Genomic DNA, 24,383 nt, shown 5'->3' on the forward strand with positions numbered 1-24,383 from the left:
GTGACTAGAGTGGTTCAACTACATACTAGGAATGTGAACTCTACCAATCCTCAGAATCAAGATTAGAGAAATGTAAAACTAAAGTAAGGAGTTCCTATAGCCAGGCTGAAACCTAGACTTAAACCAGCTGAACTGCATACTGATACTCAGCATAGCAACATCAGATGAACAAATATGAATCTATATTACTTGGAACACCTACCATCCCAAATGAAATATCTGCCCTATATCATCACTCACTCTGGGATGCAATAGAGAGATCCAAAATGGGAAATAAACACAGTTGAAAGGTTTTGTACTGTAGAGAACAGTAACTGTTTAGAAACCAGCTGTATAACTGCCATAATGCAAGCGTCCTGGAATTCAGCACATAAGAAACTAAGGGCCATATGTAGGTAAATTCCAAATACCGACTCCGTAATACCGAATCATACCGAATCGGTATTAAGAATGAGGTAAACGTGATGTAGGTAAATATTCGTTAAACATTACCGATTCGTTCCTAATCGGTATTAAATACCGATTGTGACCAGATCGGTAATAAAAATGCATACCGAAAGGCTAATACCGATTCGATGTTACCGAATCCACACCCAAAATCGGAAATACCGAATTGGTAATTCGAAAAACAGCGTTTTGGTGAATCAGCCAATCCTGATACACCCATTTACTTCCCAAACAGGAAGTTGCCACACCCAGCCAGGTGCACAGGGCCTGGAGCTCACTGTGAGGCAGACAGGCAGGCAGGAGAGCTGAGGAGGCAGCAGCAACATAGACCAGAAAAAGAATAGAGAAAAACAACAGAACAAGCATTGCAATGGCAAGCCAGGACAAGGAGAAGGAGGGAGGTGAAAGAAAAAGAAAACTCAAGTTCAGCGACAAGGAGCTTGAGATCCTGATTGAGGAAGTCACCCAAGAGTACCACAAGCTGTTTGGAGCCCAGTCCCAAGAAGTGCCAGACGCACAGAAGAGGCAAATATGGAGTGGCATTCGGGACAAGATCAATGCCATAGGTGTGACCCTGCGCACCATAGAGGACATCAGAAAGAGGTGGTACGACCTCAGAAAACCTGCAAAACAGAGGATGGCAGAGAGACATAGGCTGGCAGGGAAAACTGGAGGAGGAAAAAAATCGAGCCCCAGTACCAACACCACTGGAACAGATGGTGGAGTCCACCATCCAGCGGGGGAGTGTGAGTGGCATAGGAGACGCAGACAGCTCCGCCAGAGCAGCTAGAAAACAAGGTAAGAAGCATGCCCAGCATGCTGCCCTAACCCCTCCCAAACCCCAACCCCCATAGTGGTAAAAGTGCTCCCACTCCACACCATGTCTTACTGCTTACCTGCAATGCATACTGGGTGATGTAGTCAGTGTGAAATCATGATCAGGACTGTCAGGGCAGCTAACACAATAGCATAGTAACATAATTGGACAGGTCAGGATAACCACTGTGCACTGCTGGCATGTACTTTAATGCAATGGCATTGCAGACAGAGCATTGAGAAAATTTACATTTGTGTCATTTCAGGCGAGTCATCTCGCAGTGCAGCTGAGGGCAGCAGAGGCAGGTCAGCCAGGCCAGAGGGGAGTGAACACGATGAAGACAGCATGGCTGCAGGGAACACCAGCTCTGCGCCATCGCAGCCAGCCATTCGTCCACCACAGACATCACCACAGCGCCAGGGAGGGCCGCAATCCCCTCTCACTCAGTCACCACTGCGACTTTCACCTACACCACCACCACCACCATCACCACCACCACCACAACCACAGTCAGGCAGGAGGCATGCCGTGATCACCCTCCAGCAGATGGAGGCGTCGGAGGAGGAGGGCAGCCAGCGCCAACAAAGTCATATCGTAGAGAGATCCAACAGGGAGCGGGCTGGTTCAGCATCCGAGGGTGCGAACATCTCATCACGACGCCGCAGGGCAAGGCCGGTCAGTCCAGTGGAATTTGAGCAGGGTGGCAGTGTGTTTGCTGGACTGGAAGGCAACATGCTGAAGGTCCAGCGCCTGCAATGGAGGGAGATGAAGTCGTTACACAGGGAGGTGGCAAACATTAACAGACATATGCACCAGATGGAGAAGGGTATCAGTGCCATGGGGGAGAATATGTCTGCAGGGATGGAGAGGGTAGCAACCTCGGTGGACAACCTGTGCAGCCAGCTGGAGCAGGACCGTGTTGGCATGCGCCAACAGAGACTGAGACTCCAAGACTATACTTCGTTGGTGAACCGGCTGGCCAGTACGACAGCACTGATGTGTCGCCGGTCCATCGCCATGCAGGAGGAGATGGCGCATTGCAGCAGGGATGTGGCCAGGGGGATGGTGTCCATGACCTCAGTGCTAGAGCTCATGCAGAATGCTAAGGCCTCAAATATGGAAGGGGGGGGGACAGTGAGGAGGCTTCCAGCCGTGGTAGCGTCACACCCTCACCCACCGAGTGCAGGAGGCGTAGTGGACGTACTGTCCCATCACAGGAACGGTCCAACTCACAAGTCAGTGTGGATGGGGAACATGCACGTGCAGCACGGGGACGCAAGAAGTGAAGGACTCTGGCTGTCCACATGCATGTGATGGGTGATGTAACCCATGTCCAATTGGACATTGCTCAGAATGCTGTAGGTGTGCCAAATAAACACCTGTACATGTAATTTGAAATGCCTCAGTGTCGTTACTCACTCAGAAATAGTGTGATGTGATCTCTGCCCGTCTATGTCTCCCATCATGTTCAATTGCAGCACCAGCCGCGCTGGGCTCTGGCTGAGGGTTGTCCTCGTCTTCGTCCTCTGACTCAGTTAGTTCCACTGCAGTTCCTTTTTTCGTGGCCAGATTGTGTAGCATTGCACACGTAGCAATAATCTTGCAACATTTGATGGGGCTGTACAGACGCGCACCTCCTGTTTTGTGGAGGCAACGGAATCTGCTTTTGAGCATACCAAAAGTGCGCTCCACCACGTTGCGTGTGCTCCTATGTGCCACATTGTATCTCCTCTCCCTTCGGGTGGTTGGGTTCAGATATGGTGTGAGGAGATACGGCCGGAGGGCATATGCGCTGTCACCTATGAAGAGAAGTAAGTGGCATTGATTGGTGTGACCAACAGCTTGTGGCAGGGTGTACATCAGGGTGTGTGACATTTACTTACCTAGTATGTATCCGTCGGCAAATTCACCAGCAAGCAGACGTGTATGTATGCCACTGTTCCTGAAGATGTAAGCATCGTGGGTACTCCCTGGGTATTTGGCCACAATGTCTGTGATAATGTGTTTGGCATTGCAGATCACCTGCACATTGATTGAGTGGGTGGATTTGCGGTTCCTGTAAATGTATTCACTTGCTACAGGTGGGCAGATGGGAATGTGGGTCCCATCGATGCAGCCGATCACGTGGGGGAAGTGGGCAAGTTGATAGAACTCCAGCTTGGTTCTCTGCAGCTCCACCTGCGTACTGGGGAAGGATATGTAATGTTCCATTCTGTCCATCATGGCGTCTAGGAAGGTGTCGAAGATCCGGGAGAGGCAGCTCTGTGATACTCCACCCACTGCTGCTATCACACCCTGGAAACTTCCTGATGCTAGCAGGTGCAGGCAGCAGAGTACTTGGACATGGGGGGGGGATTGCGTGGGCCCTTGGTGTCTGATGCTCCAGATAGGGTGTTAGGTCCCGTATTAGCTCCAGGATGGTGTCTGGGTGCAATCTGTATCTCTCGTGTATTTCAGCCTCTGTCAAGTGGAACAGAGTGATGCGTACTCTGTACACCTGCTCCTCACGTCTCCAGATCCTCATTCCTGCTGCTCTCAGGCGTAGGCGCCTTGCTATGAGATAGAGGCCTGCCATTGTGGTCATACAGATGCATTTTGGGTGTGTTTATATAGACTCCTCCTGATTACCACATGCTCCAGAAACGTGGTAATTAGCGAATCGTTATTACCGATTTTGGCCAAATTCGGTATTACCGGGGTTTGCTACATAGCATATTTGGGGGTTTTACCGATTCGTTTCTACCGAATCGGATCTCATTGTTTCGGTAATTCCGATTCGGTGACGTAAGGTTTTTACCGATTCGTTATTATCGATCCTATTCGGTATTACCTACATCTCACATGGCTACATATTTGTCGGTAACACCGAAAATGAGCCTTTTTCGGTGTTACCGATCGGTATTTGGCCACCTACATATGGCCCATAGAGTGAAGAGATTCATACATGAGAAGGCACCAATTGGGCTCAAAGCAGGTTTACATATATTAATTAAAAACCTATTTCATTGGCCATATTGGTCATCAAAATGTTTTGGGACTATGAATTAGATGTTTGTAGGAGTCACTATAAAAACCTTTCCCTCCTCAAACCTCAGAGTATGATCTTAACGAGTTATAAGATTGGTGTTACAGGCAACTTATACATTGTATCATCGACTCTTTAAGGTGCCATTGAGTTTCTAGTTTCCCTTCACCTATGCAGACTTAGGTTATGAATTAGAGAATTTGTAAACAGGATAAAACAGGCATTTATAACACCCTGTTCACTGACCTTTACTTAATACCTGTTGAGGTTGAATTACACACCCGTGCAACTCACTCCTATCCTTATACTAAGAGGAAATAAATTGCTCTATATCATTATCCTCTCACAATAGAGCTTTGAGAGAAGAAAGACTTAAATGTAATCAGTATAGAATTCTTCAGAATTGGTACTAGTCTCCAGCTAATTTAAGAAAGCAGATCTACTTAGCATTACCTGCTGGAGATGTTCGGCCCCAAAATGATGCAATCTATTACACATGTTTTGGTCCTGCACTGAACTGAGGAATTATTGGTCAGATATCTGGACAAACTTCAAATCTTTCAATAAACTGGTAATCTCACCCTCAGCCAAACTAGCTATCTTACTAATGATTGCCTACTTCACTGATGGTGGCAAAAATATGTATACTTCACCACTGGTGCTCTGACAGAACTCCTGAACTCCATGCATAACTATCAGAAAAGTTGTATATATAAAAATGACAAAGTGCCACCGGGAAGACCAATAATTTCGGCAATAGGGAGCCTATTCGAAAATACAAGTGTGTTCATTGATCACTTCCTCCAACCTGAAGTCAGAAAATTGCCAGCATATATAAAGGATACAGGAGACTTCCTGAAAAAGATCTATGATGTCAAGTGGAAAGAGAACTATGTATTCTTGACATTAGATGTTCAGGCCCTATACACCAGCATTAGGCACAAGGACGGTCTGAATGCCATAAAACATTTCTTGGGAAAAAGACCTATTAACCAGTATGAACATACCAAAATGCTACTAGAGATGACTGAGTGGTGCCTTACAAACAATACTTTTATGTTTGATAGACTGTTTTATAAACAAATCCAAGGTTCAGCTATGGGTACTTGCTTCTCCCCCAGCTATGCGAATCTGCATATGGGCTGGTGGGAGGAGCAGGTACTTATGATACTATACTGGGAGACCATGAACCAAAATGTTGTTGTTTATAAACGTTTCATTGACAACATTTTTATTTTGTGGGAGGGAAGTGTGGAAAGTGCAAAAAGTTTTACAGAACAGCTAAATGAAAATTCGTTGAATCACAAATTTACCTGCAATGCAAACAAGGAGAGCATACAATTCCTGGATGTAGAACTATTTGTAGAAAATGATAAAATACCAACATGCACTTATCGCAAGCCCACTGCGGGCAATGCAATCCTCCACGCCAATAGCTTCCACCCGACACCACTAAAACAGTCTATCCCATATGCAGCATGCCTCAGGATGACACGCAACTGCAGCACCAGTGAAGGGCTATCTGAAGCGAAAACTAATCTTTTCACGAGATTGAAACACAGAGGGTACACTGACAAAACCTGCAAGACTGCTGAATTAAAATGCAGCACAAAAAAAAAACCATGACTTACTGTTCCCAGAGGTGACAGAGTCTGGAGCCCGAGCACAAGAAAGGCAACCCCCTAGGTTAATCACAGGCTTCAATCGCCACCACGCCAACCTTCGAAAAATACTCAGAAGGCACTGGCCGTTGGTCCGAAATGACACAACCATAGGGAATATAATGGGTGACAAACCATTAGTGTCCTTCAGAAAAGCCAGATCCATGCGTCAGCAATTGGTTCGCAATGCCCCGGCTATACCAAAACAAAAAAACTGGCTTCAGTCACAAAAAGGTTTTAAAAAATGCACAAAATGTAAGGCCTGTAGTCATGGGAAAAACACAACAAGTATCACTGTACCCTTCCGCAAGCAACCCTACTCCATCAGAGAACACTACACATGTAAAACGGAATATGCCGTATACGTGCTTACATGTGTATGTGGGAAACAATATGTAGGGTCCACAATCCACCCAGTGCATGTAAGAATCCTGCAACATCTAAGGGCGATCACGAATAAGGACCCAGCCTACCCAGTAGCAAGGCATATCCATGAGGTACATGGAGGAGACTCTAAAGGTCTGACATATTTTGTCATAGACAGTATCCCGAGGAATGTAAGGGGCGGTAACCGCAAGCTTGCGCTACGCCGCCTAGAATCCAGATATATCATTTTACTGAATTCTAAGATCCCCTCAGGGCTTAATGCAGATGAATCCCTAAGTGTCCACATCTAGTGCAGTCTCTCTCCCCCTACCCGAGTACCCTAATAACAACTACCCAGATTGCGCCATCACTGTAAATATCTACACGACCTGTCACATGCAGTCTACTACACCCAATAACCACACCAATCACCATACCAGAATATACGGTCCCCGTGTATTGTGAGAATGATTTTACCCACACTACAACGAGGTTACAAAAATATACACGAAGTGAGTAATTGCGCACTAGCGCGGTATTTCAACTCCACATATTGTATAATAAGCGGGCGGGTGCCTCAACAAATAGAGAGGCTCACGTAGACAAACACAGTTTACAGCTTACCGGCTGCACGAGGAGGGACTGTTAGCACAGCAACATGTTCTGACTCTGCCACTAGGCCAGCAAACCGTTTGTCGGTAAAACCGAGCCCCTTTGTACTACTCGTTCCGTAAACCAATCCCAATCACGAGAGTGACACACCCATCTCACAGATACGCCCGAGCCTCCATGACGTAGGAACAATACGTAGGGTGTAATCGGTAGCACTTTGACAAGTGGGAAATGTAATCAATACAATACAGGGTTCAGCATTATATGTGATACAAAAATAACCGAGTGTGGTATATACAGTATTATGATGTATTCAAAACCCGAGTGATTCTAAAACATGATGGTAATGTTCAGATAACGTGTGAATATACGTGACATATGGTAATTAACTAACCCGCCAAAAGATGTAAGAGTCATGAGATTGGTCACGTCAACACGAGGGTGTAACCTAAGTCACCATGGTAACAAGTCAATGCCAATTAGTGATGTTAATTATGACTCATGTGACTTTGTAACATGTATATAAAGCGCACCATTCAGGGGTCAGATGTTAGTGAGCAAGGCGGGAGTAGCCGCCGAAACGCGTCTGAGCAGAAGCTGATTTAAGAAATAAAAACCCTTGAACTTAGATACACGGAGTCAGCGCCTTCTTTGATGGTGAAGTTTGGTGAATATATATATATATATATATATATATATATATATATATATAGATAGATATACTATTAAACAATGTGCCCATCTTTGACTTGCCACATATGTTGAAGGAAAGGAACATACATTTTTATGATCACAACCTGCCTCCGAGCATTGTATAAACCCAAAAATCAAATCAGTTGTATGTAGAACATATAAACAATATTGTTAAGAATGTCATTAAAGAAAAATAAGAGAGAGCAATGCCATAGGTCAAGAAGAGACATTTCTGTAAAATCCCAATGCACGTTGGTAAGGATTGATTTTGATATCCTTTTAGATATAGTCTATTTTCATATGTTGCTGTGTACCTTCCAAACGCCTCCTTTTTTTCCCAAGTTATGAACTTTTGGGGAAGCTGAGCATGTTTTTATATGAATATATTAAATATAAAAATGATTTGATATTGATTAAGATGATATGAGGACGTATTTTTATGAACTGCTAAAACAACTTGTAATTTCTACTTATCCTCAAGTAACAACTCCTTTTTTAACTGTAAAAACAAAAAATAAACTATAGCTTAGTAAAATTAAGATGGGTCTCTTCTAATTCCATGTTTTTAATAGTATTGACATCTGACAAAAAGTAAAATACCTTGAGAAAGACTAGTAGTCCATGTTGCTAAAAAACAATTTCTGTTAACCAATCGATAAAATATCTATCAGTCCCGAAATTTGCCTACATTGCAGTTCTGTCTTTGAGTGAAAAGCTATAGACCATCCGATTCCTAACATGGCCTGTTTCAAGCTGCAACTAACCACACCCCATCCTCGTCACTAACATAAACTAGAACCAACTAACACTGACCAAAGCAAATGACAACTCAGTAATAAATAATCAAATGCTTTATATAATTATTTTACCACCTGAGAAGTGAGGAACTAACTATCCCAGTGTTTCTATCTGTTGTAGATAAGAAATTCCTGAATTTAGACGGAGTTAGAAATTACTAAGTCATATTTTTCATGTACACTGGTCAGGTCCCCTTTCACTGTGAAGGAATCTATTAGCTACCATGCCTGCAACTGTATATAAAGCTTTTCTCTCAAGACATCAAATCTGATTCAGAAAATGAGTTAATTAGACTAGATGAAAACAGTGGGTTTTAGGCACTTTCTCTTGGGCAGCAAATGTCTGAAAACAAAATATCATTTGTCTGTACTGCTGCTAGAAGCTGGCATGTGAGTTGGATCTTGACATGCCCTATGAATGTCACTTCTCCAATCAATAGATTTATCCTTCAGGAATATATCTTGCTTTATCACCCTTCAATACACTCATGTTCTTTCAGTGCTTTCTTTCCTTCAACAATCTCCAGGAACCTTGGATCCTTGGTTCTGTTTTCCAGGTACTCTATGTTGCTGCTGAACAAATGTACCTGCTATTGCCCATGGCACCGGGTTATTTTACACTGTATGTTTGTCCAGTTTTGTTAAACCTTCTTCAAGGTGTAGAATCTGACATTTAAACCCCTCAATCTTTAATGCAAGATCCTATGCACAGAGTCTTGTGTTCCCTCGATCTCCTCGAATACCTGTTGATTCTTTTAGTTTGTTTGCATCAGTATCTCCAACGTCTCCAAGCTAGATGATCCTTGCCTCCTTCTTCTACATCCCCTTTGATGGAAATTGGGTTACTGCTCAAAGGGTGGTGAAATCCTACTCAAGCAGCAACCACAATCTCTGTCAGGGTGAAACATAAGCAACACCCAAATTACCTGTGCTTAACCCTCTGGTAGCTTGGCAGAAAAGAAGTCAGGCTTAACTTAGAGGCAATGTGTAAATTATTTATGCAGCACTTCAAACAGTATTAAAGGGGGAAAAAACACTAGCAAAACCCCACACCAAATTAGAAAAATAGAGTAAAATCTAAAAAATAAAATCAGTAGAATCAGAGATATACAATTTTAAAAATGTAAGGGAAATCAAAGTCATAAGTTCAGACCGACCACGATAGAGCGTAGGCCAGATACATATACCCAGGTAGGGTCACTGAACAATGTACCCTAAATCTTGGTTTGTGGAGCATTGTGAGATCCTGTGTTGAGGATGTGTCGCGCAGCTGTGGTTCCAAGGAGTTGTGGGGCTGCAATGCGGAGTCCTGTGTCGTTGCAAGGGTGTCGTTGATGAGGGGCTTGCGATGCAAAGTCCTACACTAAAGATGTGCTGCACACCGGCAGGGTTCCAGGGAAGCTGCAGGGCTGCGTTGTGGAGTCCTGTGCATAAGCAAAGGGCTTGCCACGCAAAGGTTTGTGTCGAGGATTTATTGCACAGAGGCGGTTGTAAGGAAACTGTGGGCTGCGATGTGAGGCCAGGCATCGGGATATGTTGCACTGCAGTGGTTCCAATGCAGCTGCGAGCAGATATGTTGCGCTGCATTGGTTCTGCTCACAGGAATACAGCTGGGCTTGCAGAGTGTCTTCACACCTGCTTCCAAGGGTCTAGGACTGGGGGGACACCCCTTGGGGGGGGCTAGGACTCACAGCAAACAGAGTCCAGATGCTGTGTTCAAGGTGGTTAGAGCCTTTACTCTTCCAGAGGATTGATTAGAAAGCCAGCCATCTAGCCCTTGGGGTCACTCTGGTGTTCCTTGGTTCAAGATGCAGGTCCAGTTCTTGTACTCAGGCAGTAGTGCAACAGAATAGCAGTCCTTCTTGCAGAACAGCACACCAGTCCGTCTTAGTCATTCAAAAGGGCAGAGGTAGTCTTGGGGTACAATATTTATACCTGTTGGCCACTTTTAATTAGGAAAAGGTTCTGGAGGTGTCTGGAATTTTCTGCCCCTCCTTCTCTGGCCCCAGCTTGGCTAGATAGCATTAAACCCTTTCTGAGTATGCGCAGACAGAGCCCTTTTGAGGTACAAGTGTCATAGGAGACAGCTCCTCCAGCTCATCATGTCAGAGATTGCCCATCCTACCAACACTTATCTTCCGTTTGTCTCACTGTCTGGTAGCAATACACAAAGACCAGCTACACTAAGTCATGTGACCCAGGATGCACACTGCAGGCACCAAATGGTTAGAACAAGGAAATGCCAACTTTCTAAAAGTTAAACAGGTAAAGCTGCCTACAAGAGATTTATTCAAAAGATGTTTTTCTTAAACAATTCAGTGAATCTTCCATAAAGTACCAACATATGGCACCACAAAATAATTAAATCAGAACTAACATGATTCATTCAGTAAATAAATTACAGTAACTTGGTATATCAAAAATATTTTGATTTATATTAAAACTGCAAAAAACAATGAATTTAAGATGAAAATATACTATTCATCATTGTATAAATACCCATCTTCACGTAGTCAAAGATTGAGTTGATCCTAGACATAGGATTATGAAATAATTTAATTTAACAAAACTAAAAGGAAGAATGGGAAATACCTCAACGTTTCGGTCTCCGTGGCAATGTGGCAATCTCAAATATAAGTCTACTTTGGTGTATCATTGTAGAGACCCTCTTGATATATACTGTGTTGAACAAGAGATGGGTATTTAGTCATTGATGACTAGTATAATTCCATCTTTGATTAATTTTTTTATTTTTGTTATCAATGTATGTGAGAAGTGTTTACTTTTGAACCCTTGTTTTTTTGCATTTTGAATAAAGATCAAAATATTTTTGATACACCCAGTTACTATAATTTATTTACTGAATGAAACATGTTAGTTTATATTTTCTTTATTTTGTGGTGCCATATGTTGTCACTTTATAGAAGATTCACTGAGTTTTTTAAGAAAAACGTGTTTTGAATGAATCCCTTGTATGCAGCTTTACCTGTTTAACTTTGTCACCCAAGAACACAAGGATGTATTGGGTTACGCAAAGTCATTGATATAACTTTCTTGAAGTGCCATTTTTACAATTGTGCAAAAACAACAGTTGATGGACAGAATGCAGAACAATGTCATACATTCATCCAAGCACAGAGATCTGGGCCTAAATCCATTGTTTTTTTGTTCACCATGCCATTCCAGTTTGAACCCAGCCATATGCAAATCAGTCTTGACCCTGTGCCCCAAGGGAACAGTCCAGCCCGAACTGCCAAGCCAGGTCCTCCCTGGATTGAAAACAAGCATCCTAGGACCGGTTTCCGGCTTTCAGCCCTCATCAGCTAGGATAGGTTGATTCCAGTGGCATGGAGAGCACAGGACTCAAGTCTGGGTATACCCTTCCCACATAAGGCGAACAGCAAAACACACAAGGTTATGGACGGAATTCCGAGGTGAGCCTTTCTAATGGGGATAATGCAGGTAATGATTCTAATCATGAAGCAGTGTTGGAAAGGTGTGTGGGTCTTCTGGTGGGATGAGCCTGGACTTGCACCCCCATTTTTTTTGGGCACAGAAGCAGTTGGTGTACACCTAAAACCACCCCTGATAAAGGATACATCGCCTTTGGGCTCATCCATGAAAAAGCCTAAGAAGTCTAAGACAGGGAACCATAAGGGCCAGAGTTGGGCTGAGCAATGTGACAGTCCTGACAATCCTGATGTTTTGAAGGAGATAGACTCTGGGGATAAATTCTTCTCTCTCTCTGACCCATCCAACTCATCAGGGGATGAGATTCCTTTTGTCTTAAAGCGGTGCTCAGAGGGAGGGTCACCAGGTAGCGGGTAGAGTGAGTCTAGTTGTCAACAATTTACAGAAGAGGACACTGGGTATATATTTATGCCAAACCAAGCACGTTACGGAAAAGGAAGGAATTACCTGAGGGGGCAGAGCAAAGAGAAGCTACTGGGTCACTCTTATGTGACTACTAGTTTTCATCTGGACTCTGGGCTGATGCACCAAGGCATACCATCCCAGGTACACCGGAGAGCTCTGTTATTTACCAAAGTATTATGGCACACAGAGATTACCCGCCTCAAAGGTTTGGGCTCTCTCTTTATTATATTAGTATGGATATATAGATATATATATATATATATATACATATATATATATATATATATATATATATATATATATATATATATATATATATCTCCTACTGGCGGTTGCCAGTAGGTAGTTATAGTTAGGACCTACTTTCCACAGGAAATCCGCAACATTCTATTGGGAATAACTTTGGCACCGGTCGACAAATCTTCGCGAAATTCTCAAAGAAGATGGCCTGTTCCGCTTCGCTCCTTCCCTGAAAGTTTTGGGTTGATTTGTCAAGTGGGGGGCCATGAAAAAAGGGGGTCCCAAAACTTGTTTTCTCCATGCAATTTTCCATAAGGACCTTTAAGTGAGGCTACAGCCCGAACTGCTGAATGGAATTACACCAAATTTAACAAAAATGAAATGAAATTGGGTTTTATAGAGCGCATTACTACCCGGAGGCCTCGTAGCGCTGTAAAAAGGTGGAGTTTGGTTCGCAGATTACGCTTTTTGTTAAATGGTGTAAATCCGTTCAGTAGTTCCTTAGAAAATCAAAAGTAAAATCATAGATATATTTGCGAAGTTGTACCGTACGCGTCCCGTCGGGGATTATACGCGGACCCTCCCGAGCACGAGCTGCATGCTAATTGGCTATCAACACTCCAAATCAGGAAGTGTTGGCAGCCATCTTGTGCCTCGGTAGAAACGAGGCACAAGAAAGCAGCGAAAGAAACGCGAAAAACCCGCAAAGGGGGCAGGGTAGAAACAACTTGACCCCCTAGACCTGCTCAGGGGGTCAGGGTGCGTAGGTACGCGTATCCCGCAGAAAAAAAAAAACAACGCAGATTTTTTGTTAATTAGCCCCCGAGGGGCCAAATCCTGGAGCATTTTTGTTTATTCTAATGGAGGGCCCAGGGGGGCCCCCAGCCCCGGGGACCGCCACCCCCGGGTCTTTCACATTATATATGCGGGGGGCTCATGCCCCCCCGCAGCCCCGGGGATAGCCACCCACTGGGGCTTCTTTTTTTAAAATAATAATGGGGTCCCAGAGGTGCCCCCCAGCCCTGTGGACCGCCACCCCCCAGGGCTTTATTATTGTGTATGCGGGGGGCTCACGGCCCCCCCCCCGCAGCCCCGGGGACAGCCACCCTCAGTGCTTCTTTTAAAAAAAATAAAAATACAAAAAACCTGTCTAGGGGGCTCAAGCCGCCCACACACCCCGGGGACCGCCACCTCCCTGGGGCACTAATATTTGAAATAGGGGGGTCCTTGACGGCCCCACCAGCCCCGGGGACCACCCCCCTCTTGGAGCCCTTTATGGCCCTGGGGACCGCCAACCCCCAGGGCCGGCTCCTGCAGTGTCCCAGGGTGCTTACCCCCGGGACACTGCTGTTTGCTATGGTATCGCCATAGCAAACTGCTTTGGTTTTTGAAAGAGAGAGCTGGTTTCCTGCTCTCTCTTTCAAAAACCAAAGCCGATTGCTTTTCTGTATGGGGAGCAGCATGTTAGCTACTCCCCATGCAGAAAAGCAATGCCGGCTCCCGCAGGATGCGGGGAGCCGACAGGGACCGTGGGGGGCTGTGGGACCCCCCCCCACAGTCCCCATCGGAGAGGGCAGGCCCCAGGGGATGGGATCCCTGGGGCCCTAAGTTGCTGGGGTCCCCTGGGCCCTAAGTTGCTGCATCGCAGTCCCCTGGTGCATACTGGAGGTTCCTGGTGGGCTAGTTGGCCCCCAGGGACCCCCAGTATGCAAGGGTAATTAGTTCCCCCTCTGCAAACGCACCAGGGGGCTGCATTGCAGAGAAGTGTAAAAAGGGGCGTGGTCTCATTACACCTCTCTGCAACGCAGCCCCCTGGCGCAAACTGGAGGTTCTTGGTGGGCTAGTTGGCCCCCAGGGACCCCCAGTATGCAAGGGGAATTAGTTCCTCCTCTGCAAGTGCGCCAGGAGGCTGCGTTGGAGAGAGGTGTAAAAAGGGGCATGGCCTCATTACACCTCTCTGCAAAGCAGCCCCCTGGCGCATACTGGAGGTTCCTGGTGAGCTAGTTGGCCCCCAGGGACCCCCAGTATGCAAGGGGAATTAGTTCCCCCTCTGCAAACGCGCCATGGGGCTGCATTGCAGAGAGGTGTAAAAATGGGCGTGGCCTCATTACATCTCTCTGCAACGCAGCCCCCTGACGCATACTTGAGGTTCCTGGTGGGCTAGTTGGCCCCCAGGGACCCCCAGTATGCAAGGGGAATTAGTTCCCCCTCTGCAAACGCGCCCAGGGGCTGTTGCAGTGAGGTGTAATGAGGCCACACCCCTTTTTACACCTCTCTGCAACGTAGCCCCCTGGCGCATACTGGAGGTTCCTGGTGGGCTAGTTGCCCCGCAGGGACCCCAGTATGCAAGGGGACTTAATCCCCCAACTTAGAACACGCTACGGGGCGCGTTTGCACAGTGGTGAAGGTAGGGGGCGGGGCTTGAGGTGATATGAGTGCAAACATGCCCTGTGGCGCGTTTTTAAGTTGGGTAATTAATTCCTCTTCAATCCAGAGGTCCCCTAGGGGCCAATTAGTCCAACAGGTACCTCCAGTAAGCGCCACGGAGCTGCGTTGCAGAGTGTTGTAAAAAGGGGCATGCCCTCTGAACACCCTTCTGCAACACAGCTCCCTCGCGCATACTGTAGGTACCTGGTGGGCTAGTTGGCTCACAGGGGAACTCAGGATTGAAGAGGAATTAATTCCCCAACCTAAAACGCGGTGTGTTTGCACACATGTCACCTCAGACCCCGCCCGCTTCCTTCATTGAGCAAAATATTCATCTAAAATCAGCCGAATTACGATTTACCTGTTATCACGAGAGACGTCAGTGCTGCATCTTTGAGCCCAGTACGGACCCTGAAAAGTAAATTTAAGCGTACTTACCAGTAACTTGTATTTCCTTCCATAGGAATCTATTGTGTGGTTTTCACCAGAAAAGTTTTTAAGTGTCTATTTTTGAAACGTACAAATATTCCTCTAAAATCAGCCGAACTACGAATTCCGATTTACTCACCTGTTATCAGGAGAGACCTCAGTGCTGCATCTTTCAGCCCACTACTGGCCCTGAAAAGTAATTCTTATCGTAGTTACAGTAACTTGAATTTCCTTCCATAGGCTAACATTGACTGGTTTCACTTGGAAATTCTTCTAAGTGTGGATTTTTGGAACTTTAAAAAATTCCTCTAAAATCAGTCAAACTACGAATTCCGATTTACTGACCTGTTATCAGGACAGTAATCAGTGCTGCATCTTTCAGCTCACTACTGTTCCTGAAAAGTAATTTTAACCGTACTTACAGTAACTTGAATTTCCTTACTTAGGATATCATTGCCTGCTATACAAAATATATATAAATTAAAAAAATATAAAATAAAAAAAATTACAATTTCAATATTTTAAAAAACATTTTTTTTCAATTTATATAAAAAATATGTAATGTAATTTAAAAAGTAAAATATCAAAAAATAAGTACCTTAAAACAATGTAGTAAATCAGTATAAAAAAATATAACAATACATTTAAAAATTATCATTTACAAAACCTTAGAAATTCACTGAAAAATCCATAGGTTTCAGCCACATTATAGTTAGGAATTGGCATTTAAAGAACCTTATAAATTCACTGAAAAAACCATAGGTTTCACACATGTTATAGTTAGCAGGACATTTTACTCATACAAAGCCGTTGAAATTCCCTCACTATAGTTAGTTCAGCTAACTATAACTCGCGCGCCCGCAATGCACTGCTGATGACGTCACATATTACATCACTCATGACATGGTTAGTGAATTCACTCATGACATGGTCAGTGACATCACTCATGACATCACTGATGACATCATCCTTGTGAAAGAGTGGCAGACCTCCTCTCAGCCTAGTATAACCTTTGATACACACATTCAAAAATAGAAACTAAAATTTTCAAAACAAATGAGATACCAATACCAGTTACAACAACCTATTCAGTAATTCCAATATCTATATACGCATCCACTCATTCACCAACAGTTCTATAAAGTCACTCATACATGTACTCACTCATTATATGTACTCATACATTATATGTACTCATACACCTATACATCCTGTTACACACTGATACTAGAGTTACTCACACACATACTCACACATGCAAATACACTATCAAACATCTATTTACTTGCATATACAGCTATACACACACCACTACTCTTACTTCTACAGAAACATACACATACTTACTCTCTTAAATAATCACTTCTAGAAACACATACTTATTTATACAAAAACTCTTCCAAACTCTCACTCACATATACTCACTTATATGCATCAATACTCACATATACTAGTTTAAAACATATGTAGTTACTCATAAAGACACTATTGAGACAGTCATTCACTCACTAACACACCCATACACACACTCATCCACCCATACAGTCCTGCACACATGCTGTCTTCAAAACACATACAAACAGTGAGTCCTCATTCATGCATCTATACTCTAAGTAATATCCCCCACCGAACTATACAGACACTCCTACTGATACTCAAATAACAAACTAATATCCCATATACACACTCATGTAGCTACTCACCAACCCATGCAGCCACTTATACACAAAGTGAGACACTGATACAGATATTTAAATATTTAAACATTACTCGTTAATACATGTATTCACTAAGATACACTTAATAAGTCAGTTATACAATACATTTTACAAAAAAACCTCCATTTAGACACTTATTTACCCATTTATTCTTCTATCGACCTTTAGATATACATATATAAAAAATATTTATTTTTCAGAGACACATATTCACTGGATGATGTCATCAGTGATGTTATCAGTGATGTCATTTGAGATGTCATCAGTGATGTCATGAGTGATGTCACTGACCATGTCATGAGTGATGTAATGTGTGACGTCATCAGCAGTCCATTGCGGGCGCCCGAGTTATAGAATTTCAATGGTTTTGTATGAGTGAAATGTCCAGCTAACTATAACATGTGTGAAACCTATGGTTTTTTCAGTGAATATATATATATATATATAAAGAGAGATATATATATATATATATATACATATATGTATGCATATGTATGTATATATATATATATATATATATATATATATATATATATATATATTCACAGAAAAAACCATAGGTTTTAGGCCATATACAGTTAGGAATTTGCATTTACAAAACCTTGAAAATTCACTGAAAAAACCATTGGTTATAGACCATATATAGTTAGGGATTAGCCTTTTCAAAACCTTATTTTACTCACACAAAACCATTGAAATTTCATATATAGTTAGTTGCACTAACTATATATCGCGCACCCGCAATCCACTGCTGATGATGTCACATATTACATCATTCATGACATGGTTAGTGACATCACTGATGACATCACTGATGACATCTCAAATGACATCACTGATGACATCTCAAATGACATCACTGATGACATCACTGATGACATCTCAAATGACATCACTGATGACATCACTGATGACAACATCCAGTGACTGTATGTTTCTGTAAAGTTAAAATATGTCTTACATATTGAAGAATGAGTGGATGTACAAATGTCTGGAAGAAGGATTTAGTAGGTGCATGACTGACTGTATGAGATAATTATTAAATGTGTCTTACTGAGTGCATGGGTTAGTGACTAAACTGTCTTAATTTGTGCATCATTATATCTGTTGTTCTACAAACTGCTGCATGTGTTGATCAGTAGCTATATGAGTAACTGTATGGGTTATTCATTGGTTGTCCAAGTATTTGTATGGGAAACTGAGTGTGTGTGTATGGGTGGCTGGGAGGTGTGTGACTCTGTACATAGATGTGTGAGTAGTTGATTCACTATATGTATGGGTTCAAAAGTGCATGTGGAAACAGCTGTATGGGCGGTTGACTGTGCATGAGTGTATTGGTGAGTGAATGGATATCTCAGTGCTACATGTCAAAGTAAGTACATATGTAAAACACAGTACATGTGAGAGTTGACATATATAAATAACTGTGCATAAGAGCCAGTGAATGTGTGAGTGGCTGTATGGATCATTTTGAACATGTATCAGGGATTGTATAAGAGAGTAAATATGTGTTAGTATATGTTTGAATAAGTAAGGTGTGTATAACTGTATAGTTGAGAAAATGGAGGTGTGATTGATTTTTTGCATAACTGACTAGGTGTGTGAGTAACTCCATGGATGAGTGACAGTCTGTGACTGTCTGTTTACACTGATTGTATCTAAGGTTATATTAGAGTCTGAAGAGGTTCATGGTATTATCACATGAATGATATCATCAATGATGTGATCAGTCATGTCAAATGAGATGTTATCAGTGATTTTATCAGTGATGTCATTTGAGATGTCATCAGTGATGTCATTTGAGATGTCATCCGTGATGTCATCAGTGATGTCACTAACCATGTCATGAATGATGTAATATGTGACATCATCAGCAGTGGATTGCGGGTGCGCGATATATAGTTAGTGCAACTAACTATATATGAAATTTCAATGGTTTTGTGTGAGTAAAATAAGGTTTTGAAAAGGCTAATCCCTAACTATATATGGTCTATAACCAATGGTTTTTTCAGTGAATTTTCAAGGTTTTGTAAATGCAAATTCCTAACTATATATGGCCTAAAACCTATGGTTTTTTCTGTGAATTTCAATGGTTTTTTAATAGCAAATATCAAAAGCTGTCAAATGTCAAGTACGTGATAGGTAAAAACTTTTTCGTGTTTATGCACGCTGATGTGCTTTGAACGCTGCCCCCCCCCCTCCCCTCTTTTCTCTTAGTAGTACTCTCTCTTTGCAGATAGTGAAGGGTAGTTAACGCAGGCCTTTACCCCCGTTGTAATCCGCTCGGCTCCGTCACCCACCCCGCCCAAAATAACGACAAACCCTATGCAAATATTAAAAATATATACAACACACCAGCAAAGTAACAGGGTAAAACATTTTATTAAATAACTATTTACATAACTATTTTATACTTTTTGTTGCCCGATCCGGCTAGCTCAATCGATCGAGCATGAAACTCATGCACTCTGATAGCAAGCGTTGCTACTGATGCTATGCAGACCAAAACTGGTTTTCAGTTTGTACATTTTTCTAGATTTTTCCATCCGAGGTTGGTTGAGTTTGTAGAACGATGGCTTCAGATTTTCCACATACGGTGTGGTGGCGTGGACTGGGAGGGGGCGCTTCGCTCCTGCCCCCTCCCCAAGTAAGATTTTCATACGTGAAAGAACGTTAATGGTTTTGGTCCCTGAGTTGCTTCGATGTCACTGCCATTCTCAAATTGCATAAGTTCTGGATGTTGGGTGCCATAGTTCAGAGTTCTGAGCAGCGCTTGTAACACTGTCTGAAGCTTATTTCCACCTACTGCAGCTTCACTATTCTCAAAGTAAGTGAGGGTCGTTTGTGGACCTGACTGCATTTGAAAACAATGTGATATGGTACCTCCCTAAACCGCTTGACGGAGGCCCCCGAGGGGCGGTGTGATGGCACGGACTCGGAGAAGACGCTTGGCTCCGACCCCCTCCCCAAGTCTTATAGCACTGGTGTAGCCTGAGATCGCCCCCGACATAGGCGGCCGGCTCCCGGGGTCCGGCGGAACTTTTTGCCTTTTGATGACTCTTCTATTCTGGACCTTGTCCCACAATCCGTTTGACCTGAAGACCCGCTGTAGTGGGGCGCCCCTTTACCATTTTAGTTGCCATTCCGCCCGCTTTTGCTACACTGTGCCTCTTCCGCCATTCAGCTGTTTACCGCCCGCTCTTGCGACTACAGCGTCTCGCTCACCATGTAGTTGAGTTGCTCCCGCTCTTGCGATGCAACGATAAGCGACTGCCACAGGACTCTCAAAATGGCGGCCGGCTCTTCAGATTTGGGTGTGGTCCACTAAAATGGCCCTGGGACACCTTGGAACTCGGACGCTTCCCTGATAGGGCTTGGGTCCCATTCTCGAAAGCGTCCCCTCAGCCGTGAAAATTCTACAAAAGTCTTGGGGGCCCCCGACTCCCGCAGGCTTCTGGTGGGGAGCGGCTGCCATGTTTGCTCGTGGAATGGCCACGACGGAGCTACGAGATGGTGGTGCTCTCATGCTGACGCCAGCTTTAGTCTGAAACATCCAGAAACACTGTAGACTACCAATTCGATCAGTTCCGGTAGCGCCCCAACATGAACCGGTAGAGACGAACTTGCCCTCCCCTCTTTGACTGATGGTTCTTGTTGCCTGTCCCCTCTGTTGTCATTTAACAGAACTTTTTGGACTGCTGAAAGGGGTTGTGTTCCGAACGCTGGTTGGTGGAGACATTTTGACTATATTCTTGACCTACGTTGTCGCGTAATGCGTTATATGACACGCCGCGTTAGCGCACCCGGAAGTGATCCGGGGCGCGGCGCGCAGCGCGTAACGTAAGCATAACAGGTCATGTGACTTGTTAATAAAACTTTTTATTGGTTCATTTTACTTTTGTTATTTTAATAATGAAAAGCTTGGTCATATGACCTAAAAAATACGCTTTTTATTGATTTCGAACATTTTAAAAAAAAAAACATATATGTTATAATGTTCCAGGCTAATGTACTTTCCCGGAAAATTTACAACTGTCCTGCAAGTAAAATATATTCCTTTTTCGAGAAAAAGGGCGTTTCTTCGTCCCATGACGGGGCCGTTGAGTAAAAGAGGCTCGGCCTGCTGTCTTACTCGCCGATACCCTGATTATCAGATTCTTATCGATCACTTTATGTTGCAGGAGTGGAAAACACAACTGCCCTTGACCATTTATCTTTACTGCGTTCCTACGTATTATACCTTCTATCCGTCATGTAATTGGACTGCTTTATTTCACTTGCCTTTTACTGATTCGAAAACAGTGACTAAAAGTAAAAACTTTACCAATGTAAATACTACTACCATGTTTTGTTTTAAAAACCTTTATTGTGAAAATGTCAGTATACAAATACGGGCCTATAACCACGGAGCAAACTGGAAACGTATATGATGAGGAGACATTTACACTGTAGAGGAACGTAACGAGCGGGCCATTAGGTTGCAAGAACTAAGGTGTCTAACAGTTGTGGAATTGGTGGACGTACATTTTCTAATTAAAATACGACAAAGCCACTTACAAAAAAATCTAGATATACATTTGTGGGCAAGTACCATGGGTGACGTTAATTCGAACTTTCAATAGTACAGTAATCAATAACACATCAGAACTTAATATCAATAGGGATGTCGAAATATTCAATCAATTCTCGTCCCCGCCCGCCATGAGCATCAAAACTGCATTCATATCTCGTGATATCAAGGTTGTTCAACCAGTACACAACAAGGAGTTACGAGTCCCATTTATACCGGCGCCATTTTGGGCGAGGCCGGGCAGGTCTAAGATATAGTCAAAATGTCTCCACCAACCATCGGCCAGACCAGAACCCCTTTCGGCCTTTTATGCTACAAGATGGTGTCTTCCATTCAGAAAATATTGTTGGCAGCATTTTGAAAGGAAAGATAAACAGCCGTTCTCCTAGTGAGTCTCACATTGTTACATTTAGGAAGAATGTTGAAGAGTAGTATGTTGAAAATCTGAAGCCATTTTTCTACAAACTCTCAATCAGCCTTGGATGGAAAAAAAAATCCTGAAGAATGTTCAAACTGAAAACCAATTTTTGTCTGTATAGCATCAACAGCAACGCTTGAGTTAGCTTTGTGTGAAGCCGCCATTTTGATTCAATCAATAACGTCCCCCTGCACACATTCAGGGACCTGGTCGTGTCTTCAGGTCAAACGGATTGTGGGACAAGATGCAGAAAGGAAAAGGAAAAAAGTTCCGCCGGACCTCGGGAGCCGGCCGCCTATGTCATGGGCGATCTTTGGCCACACCAGGGCAATAGTGAAGCTGCAGCAGGTGCAAATAAGCTTCAGACAGTCTTACAAGCACTGCTCAGAACTCTCAACTATGGCACTCAACATCCAGGACTTGCCATCCGGATCTTGGCGCCTTGTGCTGGTTCCGACCTATTCACACATCGGTCCACTACTGACATCACCTCATAAGCCAACGGGGCACCCCACGCCGACTTTCGGCGCAGCATTGTAGGATGGCCACACCAGTGCGGCAACTTGCTGGACACCACCTCGGTGCCATCCGGATCTCGGCGCGTTCGAGTCACTGTACCTCAAGAGTGACCGGAACTCAGCTGGACACGCCGTCTTTCGGCGCAGCATTGTAGGATGGCCACACCAGTGCGGCAATTTGCTGGACACCACCTCGGTGCCATCCGGATCTCGGCGCGTTCGAGTCACTGTACCGCAAGAGTGACCGGAACTCAGCTGGACACGCCGTCTTTCGGCGCAGCATTGTAGGATGGCCACACCAGTGCGGCAACTTGCTGGACACCACCTCGGTGCCATCCGGATCTCGGCGCGCTGTGCTGCCTTCGGCCTACTGTAGCCGCAAGTGCGGACGCAACTCAGTTGGACGGCGAGTGAAAGATAAGGGGCACCGCACTGCAGCCGAGGAGCCTCCATCTTGGGGGAGACGCACAGCCCCCACTGACTGACGAGACCTTACAGGCCAACGGGGCGCCCCACGCCGACTTTCGGCGCAGCATTGTAGGATAGCCACACCAGTGCAGCAACTTGCTGGACAACAACTCGGTGCCATCCGGATCTCGGCGCGTTGTGCTGCCTTCGGCCTATTCGCACATTGGTCCGCTACTGACGCCGCCTCACGTGCCAACGGATTTTCTACGCTTTTTGTAGCCCTATGCCGCATAACAGGTCATGTGACTTGTTTATAAAACTTTTCATTGGTTCATTTTACTTTTGGTTTCCTAATGATGGAAGGCTTGGTCATATGACCTAAAAATAACACTTTTCATTGGTTTAGAACATTTTTTTTCCAAAACGATGAAAGCCCCACCTTGTTTCTGGATGTTTCAGACTGAAGCTGGCGTCAGCATGAGAGCACCACCATCTCGTGGCTCCGTCGTGGTCATTCCGCGAGCAATCATGGCAGCCGCTCCCCACCGGAAGCCTGCAGGAGTCGAGGGCCCCCAAGACTTTTGTAGAATCTTCACGGCTGAGGGGACGCTTTCGAGAATGGGACCCAAGCCCTAGCAGACAAGCGTCTGAGTTCCAAGGTGTCCCAGGGCCATTTTAGTGGACCAGGCCCAAATCTGAAGAGCCGTCCGCCATTTTAAGAATCCAATGGCAGCCGCCTATCGCTGCACCGCAAGAGTGGGCGCAACTCAACTACATGGTGAGCGAGACGCTGTAGCCGCAAGAGCGGGCGATAAACAGCTGAATGGAGGATGAGGCACAGTGTAGCAAAAGCGGGCGGAATGGCAACTGAAACGGTAAAGAGGCGCCCCAGTACTGCAGACGAGCCTCCACCTGGGGAGGCCCGTTCACGCCGCCTCCCCCACGCCCCCCCCCCCCCCCGGGGCGCCCCACGCCGTTTTTCGGAGCAGCATTGTAGGATACCAAAACCAGTGCGGCAAGTTACTGGACATCACCTGGGTGCCATCCACATCTCAGCGCGTTCTGCTGCCTTGGGACTATTCGCACAACAGACCTCTACTGACGAGGCCTCCCCCCGCACCACCCGGGACGCCCCACGCTGTTTTTCTGAGCTGCATTGTAGGAAACCAAAAACCAGTGCGGCACCCAGGTAACATCACCTGGGTGCCGTCCAGAACTCAGCACGTTGTGCTGCCTTGGGACTATTCGCACAAAAGACAGCTACTGACCATTGTTGCTTCTTTTTGCCAAAAAATGTTTAAATGTATTTACAGTTTTTGTTGCGTTCGATATATTTATAAAGTTAATAAAGTTTTATAATC

The 24,383-nt window shown here is 44.5% G+C and overlaps 1 protein-coding gene across 1 annotated transcript in view; it reads left to right on the forward strand.

Annotated features, from left to right (window-relative positions):
* EVC (EvC ciliary complex subunit 1) overlaps positions 1-24,383 on the forward strand; it is a 609,121-nt gene that overhangs the window by 211,076 nt on the left and 373,662 nt on the right. The window lies entirely within an intron of this gene.

Source organism: Lissotriton vulgaris, chromosome 3_2 (assembly GCF_964263255.1).
Source record: "Lissotriton vulgaris chromosome 3_2, aLisVul1.2, whole genome shotgun sequence".
Lineage (NCBI taxonomy): Eukaryota > Metazoa > Chordata > Amphibia > Caudata > Salamandridae > Lissotriton > Lissotriton vulgaris.